Source organism: Gorilla gorilla, chromosome 3 (assembly GCF_029281585.2).
Source record: "Gorilla gorilla gorilla isolate KB3781 chromosome 3, NHGRI_mGorGor1-v2.1_pri, whole genome shotgun sequence".
In the NCBI taxonomy this organism is placed as follows: domain Eukaryota; kingdom Metazoa; phylum Chordata; class Mammalia; order Primates; family Hominidae; genus Gorilla; species Gorilla gorilla.
In genome coordinates, this window is record NC_073227.2 from 155685160 (window position 1) to 155703019 (window position 17860).

Genomic DNA, 17860 nt, shown 5'->3' on the forward strand with positions numbered 1-17860 from the left:
ACCCCGTCTCTATTAAAAATACAAAAAAAAAAAAAATGCTGGACGTGGTGGCACGTGCCTGTAGTCCCACCTACTCGGGAGGCTGAGGCAGAAGAATTGCTTGAATGCAGGAGGCAGAGGTTGCAGAGAGCCGAGATCATGCCACTGCACTCCAGCCTGGGAGAGAGAGTGAGACTCCGTCTCAAATAAAAAAAAAAAAAAAAAGGTAATTTAATGAAATATTTCTGCATTTTAAGCAAATTGTGGATGTGCACCTACATATAAGCATATTAGATATACAATTGAAGATGGCAATTATAATTGTACTTATTTATATTAACTATTCATATTAACTACCAATTACCTAAATAAATGCCAGACACTGTTTCAGCTACTGGGAATACAGACACACTAAATCCCTGTCCTCTTGAAGCTTATATATGCTTTAAGCTTTCATATGCTTAAACTACTTCAGAGAACACAGCCCACTTAAAAGTCAAATTTTCTATTTCCAAAACATAACAAACCTGGCAAAAGTTATTTATTTTGCCAACATTTATCAACAAGAATAGAATGATAACATTAAGTTTTCAGGATTATATCTTTATAAAAAATCCACAGCCCAAAATTTAAACATCTCCATATAGAAATTCATACTTCACACATTTTAAAGTATTCACTTATAAATGAATTAATTGATATTTCAGATGTATATACTTTTTACATCAATATTAGTGGAATTTCATCTTACTAAAGAGAAATCAATATATTAGATCTCATAAAAGGTAACTGTGAAGGGAAGTAGAAGGCAGGAGGAAAGACAACTTTAGCTAAAAAAGGGAAAGAATTCGTATTTTTTGGACTAATTCATATTTGAAAGCAATATTAAGAATTGCATTTTTTATAGCAGTCATAGTAAGCTTCCATACATTGAATGGCTTGAAACAATATGAGTGTAGTGGTTTATAGTGTTGTATGTCATAAGTCTGGCACAGGCCTCATTAAGCTAAAATCAAGATTTTGGCAAGGCTGGGTTCCTTTCTGGAGGTGCTAAGGAGAATCTATTTCTTTACCAGACTCTAAAGGCTGCCAGTATTCCTCGGCTCTTGGCCTCATTTCCCCATTTTCAAAGCCAGCAATATCCAATCTTTCTCTTGTTTTTCTTCAGCAGTCACATTTCCCTCAGACCACAGCCAGGGAGTGTTCTTCAATTTTAATAACTCATTTAATACATTGGGCCCATTTTGGCATTACAGGATAATCTTCCTGCTTTGAGAATCTTTGATTAACCACATCTTTCAAGTCTCTTTTGCCAAATGAAGGTAAACATGCTCACAGCTTCTGGCGTTGGGGCTCAGATATCTCTGGAGGGCCAATTCTGCCTACCACAGGAAAATGTGTCTCTTTATTGACAGACAAATGACAAAATTGAGATACAAATAATTTACTATTTTAAAATTATTAATATTCTATATTTAGAACCATGATATGGTTCTGAATCTGTTGAGGTCTTTTATTTTATTTTTTGAGGTGGAGTCTCGCTCTATTGCCCAGGCTGGAGTTCAGTGGCGCCATCTTGGCTCACTGCAACTTCCGCCTCCTGTGTTCAAGTGATTCTTTTACCTCAGCCTCTCGACTAACTGGGAGGTGCGCTACAACACCCAGCTAATTTTTGTTTTTTGTTTTTGTTTTGTTTTGTTTTAGTAGAGATGAGGTTTTGCCATGTTGGCCAAGCTGGTCTCAAACTCCTGACCTCAGGTGATCCATCCTCCTCGCCCTCCCAAAGTACTGGGATTACAGGTGTGTGCCATCATGCCCAGCTAATTTTTGTATTTTTAGTAGAGATAGGGTTTCACCGTGTTGACCAGGATGATCTCGATCTCCTGACCTCATGGTCCACCTGCTTCAGCTTCCCAAAGTGCTGGAATCACAGGTGTGATCCACTGCACCTGGCCACTCCTATCTATTTTTAATACTTATTTTAATGAATTCTGTTATTTGCCCATGGAGAAGAGTAATTGATTTTTATATATGTCAGTTTCTTTCATGCTTCTCATACCCAAATGCATGTGCTGGTCTCTGCTTATCTGACCACCTCAGAGCCCATAAATCCCTGCCTCAGTTCCTGACTTCTAGGAGGCACAAAATCTCTCTTTCAGTGTCTATTATCACAATTATCAAAATTGTCAAATCCATCTACTGACAATGATCAAAAATCTCACAATTATTATGCCTTGTAATCTTGCTCCTCCAGGCCTCAGATGAATTCTCTAGTCTATTCCGCATTTTCACTTTTCAACAGAGAAGGATTTTAGATTAAAAAGTTAATTATGGTTTGTGTATAACCCACCACTTTAAAAAATTTATCATATTTACTGTTCCATTGAACAAACAAAATCAATGGAGAAAATTTTGGTGCAAAATGCCTCAGTGGTCTGTGGGATCATTGAGGATATGTTACAAACCAAATGTAAGATAGCAGCACCTGGTGTAATAGATTTCCAGACACTTCTGCACGTCACATTCTCTCTCGCTCTCTCCCCACACACATCTATCTATATACATACCTCTCATCTGTCTATATACATACATATTTTTAGAATAAGCGAATGTTCTTAGGTTCCACGAAGAAAAATAAAACAAACAAACAAAGAGATTATGAAGTATCTACAATAAAATGAAAAACTGAACAACCAGGCAAGGGGGAGAAAAAATAGCTTTTTTAAAGATCACTGTACAGTCTGTTCTACCACAATACTTGTTTCTGTAATTAACATACAGGAAATTGATAACAAGAGAAATGTTGACAGTATAATATTTATGTGACACTGGTACACAGACTTTTTATTTTTCTAAGCAATGGAAACAGGGATGGCTGAAATGGAATTATAATGTTCAGCAGGGAAGATTACATTAGCAGCAGGAGTTCTTTCGCCTGTATTAAAAAATGAACTTCTGCACCCTGAGACCACTACCAGTTCTGTATAGACCTCACTTTATTTCATCACCTCTCATATACACTTTAAAAGTAGATCCACTGGGTCTTGTTGTCACAGCACCCACCAGCCTTGCTCTAGCTAAAGCTTTCCATTGTTTTCATTCCATTTCATTTGTGCATCTGAGATGCTTGTCTGGTCTAAGCGATCTCACAAGTGTGGATTATTGTTTTTGTCAGTGCATGGCTTAGAACATTGCACAGGCTTTAATTTATATGCTCCAACTCTATTGTCCCATACACTCTGTTATTTTTAGTGCGTAGATTTTGTAGAACTTGATTTTTCTTAGGTGTCTCTGGAGAAAGTGCAGCCCTGCTGATATCTGTATTTTTGACTTCTGAACTTCAGAACATTGAGAGAATAATCTGTTGTTTTAAACCACCAATTTTTTAGAAATTTGTTATAGCGACCACCAGAAAAATAATACAATTTCGTTTAAAAGTTCAGAGTTATAGGCGAGATCATCTGGACAGCTTATCAAATACAGTGAATGATAAGATGGTCTGAAAGGACTGAAAATCCTTCCACACACCTGGGTTCAAGTGATTCTCCTGCCTCAGCCTCTCGAGCAGCTGGGATTACAGGCACGCACCACCACACCCAGCTAATTTTTTGTACTTTTAGTACAGACAGGGTTTCACTGTATTAGCCAGGATGGTCTCCATCTCCTGATCTCATGATCTGCCTGCCTTGGGCTGCTAAAGTGCTGGGATTACAGGCATGAGCCACCATGCCCGGCCACTCCTATCTATTTTTAATACTTATTCTAATGAATCCTGTTGTTTGTCCATGGAGAAGAGCAATTGATTAAACTGCTCTTGGGAATCAAAGGGATTTTCTCAAGAGGAATTCAGGGAGTCCCCATAAAACAGATGATGAAATGATGCTAGGAAGATGAAATAAGCAAGTAGACAAAAGAATTCTGCTGCATTCATTAAAAAAAAGTTTCTATTATTGCAACATTAGCATGATTTTTAGATATATCCTTCAGAAATATCTTCTTTGCAGCATATTAAAAATTAATAATATCAAAATCATTAATATCTGAGCCATTTATTTTTTAAATAACGTCAATTTAAGAATTACTAAAAATATATTTTATCAATTTTGTTATATATTTTATTGATGGTTTTTGATACCAACTTGAGTGTTTCTTTAACCCAAAAGGCTTGACCTCTCTATGATATAAAGTTTCATCAAAAGTACTATTACAATGTCAGACTCAGCTTTCAAGGTAGTAATATTAGACTAATCTTTAAGAAGCTTCAAATTATTTTTATTAGTTTTATTGATTTTGATATCCTGTGTTGCTTATAACCCAGGATTCCCTTAAGTTGTAAAAAATGTTAGTGATCAATATTAAATATCACTATAAGAATGATATATTTATTTTTTTTGTTTAGAATCATTTGGATCTCCCAATTAAATAAACTCTTTGAAAGAATTGTAAGTACCTCCTATACATTTAAAAATCAATTACCACTTACTACTCATTTAATAATTGTGTTTGTAGTCCTGCACGAATATTTTGCTATTGTTACAAGAAATCTTATCTGTATAAATTGGACCATTCAAAAAGGTTATTATAGGTTTGCATCCGTGTAAATAATCAGTAAAATTTTTCCCTATTAGATATTTTAATGCTAGATAACATCAATTTCCCCTTGGGCCCTTATCCTAATTTTTATAATGTGCTTTTTTCTTCATTCTGTGACTTTTAAGCTCTTTTATATAACATTTGCTTAACATTATTTGCTACTTTTTTTCTTCAAATTGTGGGAGAAATTTTCTTTCACAGTAAAAAGGACTAATCTATCTCCTTCTTACAGATTGGGGTCAGTAGGAGAGTGTTATTACGATTAGTCTTCTGAAAACACCACTTTAAAAACCAGGGTTTTTTTAAAAAAGTTATTTTCCTTTTACAGAGTTCAAAGTAGGAGTAGTACCATCTTCTGATTGCTAGGTTAACTGTTTTAGTCACCTTATATCCATTATCCTCTTAAGGACTAGATTTTTAAACAACTTTACTAGTATGCCTGCTGTGTAAAGCCTTTTTCTTCTTTTGAATTTGATTCTGAAGGCATATCTTGAGTTTCAACACTGAACAATGGGCACTTGATGGTGGGAGCAGATAATAGTGTCCTGGAAAGATTTTGAGGACTTTACCATGTCTCTGTGAGTAGCCTTTAACTTAGCACCAGAGAAAAAAAATTCAGAGAGGAAACAGATAAAGAAATAAAAGGTGGAAGGGAAGGTGAAATCATGCAGAAAATGAGCAGAATAAATTCACCATTACCAAAGTTTCCCAAATTTACAATTTGTTAAAGCATTGTTATTCATATATATTTTGCTTTTCTCAGCATATACATATGCTCCTTAGATAAGACATGGTTACTAATTGTTACAATTATTGTCGAGTTCCTCATAATCATGGTTTTTTATAACAGTTTCATAGTTACTTCTAAGTGGACTTTGTTCAGGTTTTATGAATTTGAGATATTATCCTTTTACTTATATTGAAATTATTTATGGCATATCCAAAATTTCATTGTAGGAGTTTGGGTAACAAAAGGTTTTTACTATAACTGACTTTGATGATTGTTTTTCTCAGCCACTTATTTCACTGTCAAATTTAATTTCATTGTCAGCTTATTTTTGCTACACAAAGATGGTCAGTGTTTGTTTGTTTATTGTTTTAAGGCAACTGAAAGTGTGCTATCATCCAAGGAGCAGGGGGAGCACACACAAGAAAATAAACATTAAAAAAAGTGAGGGTAATAATTGTTTATTTGTGCTCCATAATTCTCTTGAGAAATGCTTGCTGCCTTAAAGACCAGGTTTACTGTTGGAATCTTCCACTTCCTTTGACAATGCCCAGGTTACACACTTAGGAACATATCTGATAGTGAGCATTATAATGCTACTGCTTACAGGTTACTGCAGAAAGGCTGTTGATTAATGACTACTGAGTGCCATATCTTTCCAACTTCATTGATGAATAACCTAGGAGGTTGTAGCCCAGAAACACTGATTCAGGACAGGAAAACGTCTAAGACTTAACACCTGCTACTCTGCTCTTCTTACTCGAAGGTGATAAATCATTCAATAAAACTTTACACTGATAGAATGGTGAACTGCCGATGATTCAACTAAACCAAAAAAACCTGCTGACCCCACCTCTCCAGCATATACTGCATGTCCTCCCCCATCACCACCCCTTCCATGGTCACAATAGAATTTAGTAAATTTATTTTATTTTCTCGACATAGTTTCTGAAATCCTTGATTTAATAAAATCGGAGTCTGGGAACTGTGTCTGTAAATACAGGAAGGACAAAATAAAAACGTATTCTGTTTTTCCTTTTAACACAAAATAAAATATTTTTGAAAACAGTATTGGCTGGAAATTTAAACTATATCACAAAAATTGCAGGTGTCACCATTAGAAGGGAAATAAAAACAAATTGAGGCAAACTAAAGTGGAAAAAAATAAAAAAAATCAAGGTTTTAATTTTGATGTGCAAAATTAAAGGCCTGAGGAATAAAAATAGATTTTGATCAACCTCAGGCAGTGTACTTTGTGCTTTTTAAAAGCAGCCATGTTTCCTTGAGATCTGTGAGAATCATACAAATTTGGTAATTTTTCTGTATGTAAGAGAAAAGTAGCAAAACATAATTCTTCAACTATTGCATCTGCAGATTTCTTTACTATCAAAAAAGCTGCATATATAATTTTAGAAACATTTCTTAACCTTTATCTTGTCAAAGTAGATATGCTAGCACTAACAGTCACTCAACCAGTAGAAACAGATTGATGTAAGGCAAAGCCAGTGGTTCACAATCCTGTTTGTGTTCTAGAATCTGTTATCTTGCTTGGATTTCACCTTTTGAGAGGCTTATTCTGTGTGTCTGCTTTTGGAGCTTATCTTCAGTAGTTTAATAAAACTTCATAAGTCAAGGTGATAAACAGCTAAATTTGAGAACCACTATAATATGCAGAAAATAAACTCGAATGATTATATTATTAACAGTCTAGTCCTTAGTGGTATATTCTTTTTATCTCTTGATGTATTGATGTATGAGATTCTCAATTAGAATTAATTAGCATTTCTCTTACATTTTAATAATATGTACTTAATCATGTATATAATGACAACCAAAATAGAGACAATATATATAAAACAAAACACATCTTTTTTTTTTGTTTTTTGTCTTTTAGTTTTTTGTTTATCCCTCTTGTTCTCTTAAGAACTTCATGAGGCTGGGCGTGGTGGCCCATGCCTGTAATCCCAGAACTTTGGGAGGCCGAGGAGGGCAGAACACGAGGTCAGGAGATCAAGACCATCCTGGCTAACATGGTGAAACCCCATCTCTACCAAAAAATACAAAAAATTAGCGGGGCGTGGTGGTGGGCACCTGTAGTCCCAGCTACTCGGGAGGCTGAGGCAGGAGAATGGCGTGAGCCTGGGAGGCAGAGCTTGCAGTGAACCGAAATTGCACCACTGCACTCCAGCCTGGGTGACAGAGCAAGACTCTGTCAAAAAAAAAAAAAAAAAAAAACAACTTCATGAAAAAGTTGCAGATTTCAGACATAACTGAATATTCCAATCTTCATTGATTACAGAACTTTCATGAAATTTTACTATCATAAATACCTATAGTTTTTACAATTTCTGACTGATTTGACTCCATACAAAGAAAATGTAATAGCTTTATATTTTCTAAAACGTATGTTTTCATTTTCTAACTTTAGTTTGATAATTATTTTTATCTTGGAATAGAATGAAAAGAGTCAAGTATTCTGGGGTAAAACTTGAAGAATATTGTAAAGGATTTCCCACTGGACAGTTCTGACACTACAAATAGATTTTCTCTAACATGTCAACTCTGTTAAATTGGTAGTGGCTGGCTTGTATACCCTATGGGGGGTTGTTTTACAACTGCATTAAGTTAACTGTGCTTGATTGGTGAGGTCTGCCTCTGGCATGCTAGAAGATAAAGCTGATGCCACAAATATGCATTTATAAATTCTAACCAAGGTATAGTTTTAAATAGAGTTTTATGGTCAATCTACATTCAAATTCAATTCACATTGCTAGAAATTGGATATTAAATCTGATTATTCCTTGGAAAATGCTATGTTTAGGGGAGGGGGAGATCAGTGAGAATGTTCTGTTTTTCTGGTATCTTCATAGGAATCATTTTTTTCTCTATTAAAATACAATTTAGGTTGGGTGTGTTGGCTCACAACTGTAATCACAGCACTTAGGGAGGCTGAGGCAGGAGGATCCCTTGAGCTCAGGGGTTCAAGACCAGGGTGGGCAACATAGGGAGACCTCGTCTCTACTAAAATCCAAAAACATTAGCCAGGTGGGGTGGCAAATGCCTGTAGTCCTAGCTACTTGCAGGGCGCTGAAGTGCAAGAATTTATTGAGCCTGGGAAATAGAGGCTGCAGTGAGCTCTGATGGCATCACTGTATGACAGTGCAGACTGGGCCACAGACGGATACCCTGACTCAAATATATATATATAAACATATATAATATGTTTATTAAAATATGTGTGGCCGAGCACAGTGGCTCACCCCTGTAATCCCAGCACTTTGGGAGGCCAAGGCGGGCAGTTCACGAGGTCAGGTGTTCGAGACCAGCCTGACCAACATGCTGAAACCCCATCTCTACTAAAAATACAAAAATTAGCCAGGTGTGGTGGCGGGCGCCTGTAATCCCAGCTACTCGGGAGGCTGAGGCAGGAGAATCTCTTGCAACCAGAAGGCAGAGGTTGTGGTGAGCTGAGATCATGCCACTGCAATCCAGCCTGGGCAACAAAAGCTAAACTCTGTCTATCTAAATAAATAAAAGTGTATAGATTTATAAATATAATATATATATTTAATTCCCTATTGTTTAAATGAGAATAATTTGGGAAAACTCATTCCCACCCCAAGTTATAACCATTCCGATTATCTGCCTCCCAGCCATATATCTTGCTCAGTCACAGACAGTTAACCTAAACCATAGTGATAAGAAGGCTTTTTTGGATATTGTTTCCAGAGCATTTTTTCTCACATGATTACTAAGTTTGTGAAATCATGAATATGGAATTTCTACAACATATTTATGTCACTGACTCATAATTAAACTATCAGAGGAAAAAGAAAGGGAAGAAATGTGAAATCTAATGTGAAAAATATTCTGGAACAATAATTTAAAACCTAAAGTAAATGGAATCATTTCTTTGGAATCACTTGAATCCATAATTTTTTATTCTCAAACTATTTATTATCATCTTCAGGTTATTTGTATAAAACCATATGAAACTATCATGATCTCTGATCTTTGTATTGTGGACTATGAAACATATAATCCCATGAATTAAAAGACTGAATAAGGCTGGGTATGGTGGCTCATGCCTGTAAACCCAGCACTTTGGGAGGCCCAGCAGACAGATCACTTGAGACCAGCCTGGGCAACATAGCAAAACTCTACGAAAACTCAAAAATTAGCTGGGTGTGGTGGAACATGCCCATAATCCCAGCTACTTGGGAGGCTGAAGTGGGAGGATGACTTGAGCCCAGGAGGCAGAGGTTGCGGTGAGCTGAGATCGCACCACTGCACTCCAGCCTGGGAGACAGAGCGAGACCCCATCTCAAAAATTTTTTAAAAAGGCAAAATTAACTTCAAGAATACAAAATTCAAATGAAAGGTTCTTGAATTCTGTGAGCAATTTTCTAATTCCTGAAGACTGCTTGATGCTTTGTTTTAGGTATTTCCCAAGAAATGCATACTTCTTCAATTCCTATAAAGTTACTGTTAATACACTGAAATTTTACCCATATTATGCAAAATAGAGGCCTGATTCTCCCAGTACATTTTAGAAAAGATATGACTGATATCTAAAGTAAATGGATCATTCACAAATTCCTGAGAAGGATGTAAAATAGCACAGCTATTTTGGAAAAAAAAGTATGAGTTTCCTTCCAAACTATCTCTGTTTACCAAATGACCCAGCAATTGCACTATTGGGTATTTATCCTACAGAAATAAAAACTTAGATTCACACAAAATCTGTAAATATTCATAGCATCTTTATTTCATAGTAGTCAAAATCAATATAAAAAAGTCCTTCAATAGGTGAATGCTTAAACAAACTGGTAAATTCACAACACTGAATATTATTCATCAGTAAATAAAGAACAAACTATTGATACATATACAACTTGGATAGACCTCAAGGGAAATGTACTTAGTGAAAAAAGCCAATCTCAAAGGTAATATACTATGTGATTTCATTTATAGAACATTTTTAAACTGACAAAATTATAGAGGTAAAGAAAAAATTACTAGCTGCCAGAGATTAGTACTAGCAGAGGTGATGAAAAGGCTGTGGCTGTAAGTGGATAGCACAAGAGATTCCTACCAGACACAGAACTATTCTGTGTCTTGTCTGTGGTGATGTTCCTATAAATTGACACATAAAATTGCATAGGATTATACACACATGCAGGCACACCACATAATGTCATATAAAATTGAATAAAGATGGCAGATAGTAGTCAATTGCCTATTTGAAATATTGTACTGTAGTTCTGCAAGATGTTACCATTAAGAAAAACTGGGTGAAGGTACAAGAAATATCTCTCTGTTATTTCTTATAACTTCAGGTTAATCTAAAATGATCTCAATAAAAGTTTGAGTAATATGAATTTTAGAAAGCAAAAAAGAGCTCTTTAAAGGCTTATTTATGACATTAAAAAAGTCTTACTCTATAGCTGCCCACCTACTCATAAATTTTGTAGCTTATTGCAGTAACAGCAACTACAAGAGCTGTAAAATATTGTTGTAAAATATATGAGTATTTGCAACAGTCCATTAGCCGGGCTATTTGATTTTGCGGTAGATTAGATTATTGTCTCATATTTATTTATTTTTTTCCAGCACACCTCCATGTACTTTGGCCTTGACACTTTCCCCGGCAAATGTGTTGATTAAAGAAATGTGAAGAGAGGCTTGAAATGGAGCTGCATGGTTGGGCTTCCCTGTTCTGTTCTGTCTCTATAATGAGACGGGCATGCTCTAAGAAACCTATTGGTCTCCCCAGAATGAGAAATACAAAAAATAGACCTGAACCCAACCTGTGGTAAAGAATTGATAGCTGCCTTAGATCAGTTGAACTCCAGCCAAACCCACATAAGAGTGAGAAATAAAAGCTTAATTTGCAATCCACTGCTTTTAGAATGGTTTGTTATACAATGCTATTGTGGCTATAGTTGACTAATACAGAAGAAATAATGATAATAGATTTCAAAGTACTCTTACTGAGATTATGATTCGGGTAGATCAAAATATAGTATAGAAGCCTACATCACAATTGACGATTACCCAAACATCTGCCTTCTCAGAGTTGAACCTGACATAATTTAAATTAAGTGCAGATCTTGATACACTTTATTTTTGTCTCATGCCCTGTAATGTTGCATTTTCTTCCATTTCCAACTTTATAGGGTTTTTAAAAATCTTGATAAATGGCTACATTTTGAAAGTAATTTTTAATTGAAAGGGGATGAGTGGTAAGTAGAATAACAACCTCTCCACTCAACAATTTGATCTTAATTTGTCCACTGACATACATGTCATGAAAACAATAGCTTTGTCACTTTTGTTTAGTGCAGTGTCACCAGTACCTAAGAATTTAATAAATATAAACATGCATTGAATCAGTATTCAGTCTCTAGTTTTTTGTTCCCCTATTAGTATGTTTACTGAGTTGTTTTGAGAATTTTACTCCAAGCTTCTCTCTTACTGATGAAAACTATCTGCATTTTCTGGAAACTTTTTTAAAAATGTAATTGTTCTACCTTTTATAATCACCTATAATTTCTCTCAATTTTTACTTGAAAGAAAAGTATTTTTTTCTATGAACTGGAATGATTTTTCCTATCAAACAAAAAAACTTAACATTTCTCTATTTTGTATTGACTTCCAGAAGTAGTCCAATTTAATGGTCAATAATTGTAACTCTGTAGTGCTACTGTGTATAAAAAGCTTAGCTCCATTACCTAATTTATTTTAACTAAATGCAGTAAAATATTTTTTCTACTCAGTAAAAATAACTACTTGCAAATAAATCAAAATCTTTAATTATTAAACTTTCTGAAAAAAGTTATTTCTGAATGCACTGTTACTGGACTTCTAAGAACTACTTTTGATGACTTACACTGTGCTTCAGGAACTGTGCTAGTCTCTGAATGAGTGCATCAATGTCATGCAACTTTTCTTCGGGGCAAACTAGAATATAATATCTAATTTACAAATAAGTGATTATGTGATTTTTAAAAAGAGTAAAATGCTCTTGGGTGTTTTGAATGGGGATGGGCATTAGCATGGTCAGACTTGGATAGGATATGACAAGTCAAGACTGGATCCAGGAAAAATAACTCATGAAAGGAGTTACAGCCTTCTGAGCAGACGTAGCAGAATATAGGAAGCCTCAAAGATAAGAAAGAGCATTGGTTGCTCAAAGAATTGCAAAAGGAAACCTGGACACCTGCATACTAAGCCAAAGAGAATACTGTTTGAGGTAAGGTTAGAACAGTAAACAGGAATTGAATCATGTAAGCCCTGCTAAGGGTCTGTTTTAATTCTATGTACAATGCAAATCCATTGAAGGTGTTTAAGCAAAGGAATTATATCATCCTATTTATGGTTTCTTAAAATGACTGTCTGCCTTGGGGAAAAACGATTGTATTACAGTGTTCAGAGGCATTTGAATCAGAGCACTTCCATCTTAAATAGGGACTGGATAAAATAAGGCTGAGACCTACTGGGCTGCATTCCCAGACGTTAGACATTCTAAGTCACAGGATGAAATAGGAAGTTGGCACAAGATACAGGTCATAAAGACTTTGCTAATAAATCAGATTGCCTTAAAGAAACCAGCTAAAGCACACTAAAACCAAGACGGCAATGAGAGTGACGTCTGATCATCCTCACTGCTACATTCCCACCTCACTATGACAGTTTACAAATGCTATGGCAAAATCGGAAAGTTACCCCATATGGTCTAAAAAAAAGAGGCATAAATAATCCACCCCTTGTTTAGCAAATAATCAAGAAATAACCATAAAAATGGGCAATCAGCAGCCCTCAAGTCTGGTCTACCTATGGAGCAGTCATTCCTTTATTTCTTTACTTTCTTAATAAACATGCTTTCACTTTATGAACTCACCTCAAATTCTTTCTTGAGTGAGATTCATAAACCATCTCAGGATCTGGATCGGGACCCCTCTCCAGTAACAACAGTAGGTAGGAAACTACCGCAATCACCCAATTGAGAAGTGGTGATGATCTGAACAAGGCTGATGGAAGAAGAAAATTTTAGTTCATAAAATGTGACCTTGAATAAGCATAATATAAATAACACTAAACTCTTAATTTGCATATTTATATTAATCTATGAAGTTAAAGTTTTGAAAATAGATTATTTTAGTTAATTTTAATATGTACTTAAAAATAAATTCTTGCAGATTTTCCCCCACAAATTATGATAATAATGCAAAACTCTAGTTCAACTAAGTTCAAAACGATTAACAGAAAATTTTAATTGGTAGACCTAAAGTTAATGCATAAGGCATTAAAGACACAATGATTGATATTGGATATTAATGGAATTCGCTTGATAATGCTGGTATAATGAAGGCTTTGAATTTTATCTCTGGCAACTTTAAATAAAATTCCAATTCAAGAATTATTGGCAAAATATTCTGTAGACAGATACAGTAGCACCTACATTTAAAATGAAAATTTAAATTTAAAGTATTGATATTGTTTTTAAGCTTTCTCAAATTTATCTAAAATAAGGAATAAAGAATATAACTTAATACTGTTTTAGAAAACATTTATAATTCAGACCTTAAGTGATATTTTTGCCTCCGGATTTAGAAATAAAGAGAGATACTGGTTGATAGTAAGTGGCTGGATTTAACTAAAATGTTTTAAACTATGGCTTCCATTTAGTGAACAGAACATTATGATAAATAGCCCTTACAGTTTAGTCTGATAGACTGATTTTATTAGTTATAAATTAGAAAGTAAGTGTGGAGATCATCAATTAACAAGCTCTAATAGAGGGACTCAAGCAAAATTTCTACATAATTTAAGTTTAAATTTCAGTTTATTTCCTATAGGGTAAAAATGATTTAACTTGGTCTGAAACCTAAACCTCAGGGCTTTTTCTAGTAGAGTGGAATAGCTGAAGAATTTTACATTTATTATATCCTCAAGATGGAAAGAAATGTCTTAAAAAATACATCCCACTGCGACCACATTTAAGCTCTGTCACCCTTAACAGTCAAATTTGTAATGTGAGAAATAAGTGAGCTATCATAACTAGCTAAATTTCCTTAGAACATATCTATTACCAATTTTAACAACTAGATGGATACAGACTTGCTGTTTTCAATATGATCTTGTCTAATTTGAAGTTTATGGTTATTTCTTAAGGGTACATATTCTTTTTTATGTAACAAATATACTTGCTCTTTGGAAAAAAAATATAATTTCTTGTGGGGCCTTTGAATATATATAGAAATACTCGATGGGTTCATAAATCAAAAATAAAATCCTGTGGCTCCCAAACTGACTGAATGAACACTCCATAGGCCATGGGGATCCCAGAGAAACCTGAAAAACTGAATTCCATGCCACAAGGGAAGCAAAGTCAGCCATACTTCCTTGTACTCCCCTGTTTTGGAGTTTAAGTACAGCTGACCAGCATTAATGTTAAAACAGAAATCATAAAGCTGACAAAACATACTCTGTGGCAATAAAATACCAAATTATAAAGAAGACCTAAGACCATGCAAGCCAGGGTTAAGTTACACAGTACAAATCATAAAATCTTTTTTTTTTTTTTTTGACCTCTGAACTTTTTATTGGCCTCCTGCTCCCCAAAGGGTACCCTGCTTCTGCTGGCTTAATGTCTCAGAACTTTGGTGTCTTTGGTCTCACACCCCACTTTGCTGTCCACTATCTGATGGGTGGTGGTCTTTGGATGGTTTGCATAGAGTTGCTGCTGTCCAGGGCATCACCAAAATTAAAGTCCTCACTGTCTTCCAGCAGGTGGCGGTAGGTGGCGATCTCAGCCTCCTCCAGCTTGACCTTGATGTTCAGCAGAACCTGGTACTCCCGGGCCTGGTGTTACCCCTCTGCTCCTGTCTGTGTCAGCTCCAACTCCAGGTGCAGCAAGATCCGGTTGAGAAGCTCCATCTGCAGAGCACAGGGGGCCTCCACCTCCCTCAGACTGGTCTCCAAGCTGGTCTTCAGATTTCTCATTGAGTCCAGGTTGATCTCCAAGGACTGGACTGTAAGTCTCAGCTCTGTGAGCATCATCTCAACAGCTCCAACCTCAGCGGACTGCGTGGTGACCACTGTGGTGCTCTCTTCAATCTGCTGAGACCAGTACTTGTCCAGCTCTTCTCAGGTCTTCTGAGTCACCTCGTCGTATTGGGCCAGGATGCCTGCCATGATCTTGGCAAGGTCCTGAGACTTGGGGGCATCTACTTCCAGGGTCAACCCAGAGCCTGCAATCTGGGCTTGTAGGCCTTTTACTTCCCTTTCATGGTTCTTCAGAAAGAACAGCTCCTCTTTGAGAGCCTCGATCTCTGTCTCCAGGTACAGCCGAGAAACATTTCTGTCGTCCATGACCTTGTTGAGCCCATGTGAGAGACGGGACTAGCTGGATTTCCTAAGCCGACTAAGAATCCCTAAGCCTAGCTGGGAAGGTGACTGCATCCGCCTTTAAACACGGGGCTTGCAACTTAGCTCACACCCGACCAATCAGGTAGTAAAGAGAGCTCACTAAAATGCTAATTAGGCAAAAACAGGAGGTAAAGAGCCAATCATCTGTCGCCTGACAGCACAGTAGGAGGGACAATGATCGGGATATAAACCCAGGCATTCGAGCCGACAGCTACCCTCTTTTGGTTCCCTCCCATTTTATGGGAGGTCTGTTTTCACCGTATTAAATCTTGCAACTGCACACTCTTCTGGTCCGTGTTTGTTACTGCTTGAGCTGCGCTTTTGCTGGCCGTCCACCACTGCTGTTTGCCGCCATCGCAGACCCGCCCCTGACTTCCATCCCTCTGGATCCAGCAGGGTGTCCACTGTGCTACTGGTCCAGGGAGGCAACCATTTCCGCTCCCTGTCAGACTAAAGGCTTGCTATTGTTCCTGCATGTCTGAGTGCCCGGTTTCATCCTAATCCAGCTGAACATTAGTCACTAGGTTCCATGGTTCTCTTCCGTGACCCACGCTTCTAATAGAGCTATAACACTCACCGCATGGCCCAAGATTCTATTCCTTGGAATCCGTGAGGCCAAGAACCCCAGGTCAGGGAACACGAGGCTTGCCACAATCTTCTAAGCAGCCCGCCGCCATCTTTGAAGCAGCCCCATCTTGGGAGCACTGGGAGCAAGGACCCCCGGTAACAGTAACATTCATAGCTATTGGGTTGCCCTGATGATGTGAAGTGTTAACTAGGATCTCGGTCATATTTCAAAGACTACTATTACTTCTAGAATCCTGTATTGCTTTAAGAACTTTGTTGCTTAGCAGTTCATTCAGCCAAGGAGTTTCTGCTAATTCAAGCTACGCTGCTTCACTCTCTTGTTTCAAATATTCTTCCAGGAAAACCAGCTAGAACGTCACCGAGAAAGTCAACTTTTGTGTGGGAAATTTACATCTGTAGAGTCTCTTAGTACAACCAGCCGGGTCTTCCCTTTCTAAACTTTCCCCTGCATCTGGAGAGATTAACTAAGAGCCTGACACGTTTAAAGTCTGAAAAGAGATATTTCTCATCTATTCTGCCTGAAGGTCACTACATATGAAGCTTCGTCTACGTAACAAGAACCCTGGCCTCCACAACCCTCCCTATCTTAACTCAAGCATTTTTTTTTTCTATTGATTTCAAGTATTTAGACAAAGCTTAACTCATTCAACCAATTGCCAGTCAGAAAAATCTGAATCTACCTATGACCTGTGAGCCTTCCACTTCAATATATCCCACCACCTTAGGCCAAACAAATGTACACTTTACATGCATTGATTTGTAATTTTACCTGCAATTCTTGTCTCCCTAAAATGCATACGACCAAACTGTAAACTGACCACACGGGGCACACTTTCTCAGGACCTTCTGAGACTGTTCCCTTGGACATGGCCATTCATATTGGCTCAGGATAAACTTTAAAATATTCTACAAAATTTGATTTTTTCGTTAACAGGCCTTGATAATACATAATAATGTAATAATGTTTCACTTACAAATAATTAGAATTAAGGATTTTACTTCTTGTCTCAAAATGATAACAATAATATGAAATACTGACTATAAATTTTTGAGGTTTATCCAGCTTATATTGCTATATGAAATGAATTAGAGAATTAGATAAAGAGGTAAGAAACATCTAGAGTAAATTTAAAAGGTGAAACCACCATTGCAAAATTATAACTGAGACAGTGAGAGTTCTGACCCAACCAACTCCATATTGCTTTTTTCAAGAGTAAAAGTAGTATTTATTAAATACCTGTTGCTTGATTTGCAAATTTGAACTCCACTGTTTGTTTGATTTCCTAAGTCCCGCAATATAAATGGTTACCTAAAAAAAAAAGAATCATTTTTCCTTTTTTCTTTTTCATAAATTAAACCAATTTTTATTAACTTGGTGCAATTGTTTACATTCATTTTATGTATACATATGTTTATTTGCATAGTTTTAATCAATGGTTAATATGTCATTAATGTTTTCATTTATATATTTTATCACAAACTGATTCCTTTTTTTATAACTTTAAGAGTTTTTTTTTTTGTTTGATTGTTTTTTAAATA

At 36.2% G+C, this 17860-nt stretch overlaps 1 pseudogene; it reads right to left on the minus strand.

The window, feature by feature from the left end:
- Window positions 1-14948: 14948 nt before the first annotated feature.
- Window positions 14949-17189, minus strand: LOC115934367 (keratin, type I cytoskeletal 18-like; annotated as a pseudogene).
- Window positions 17190-17860: the final 671 nt, after the last annotated feature.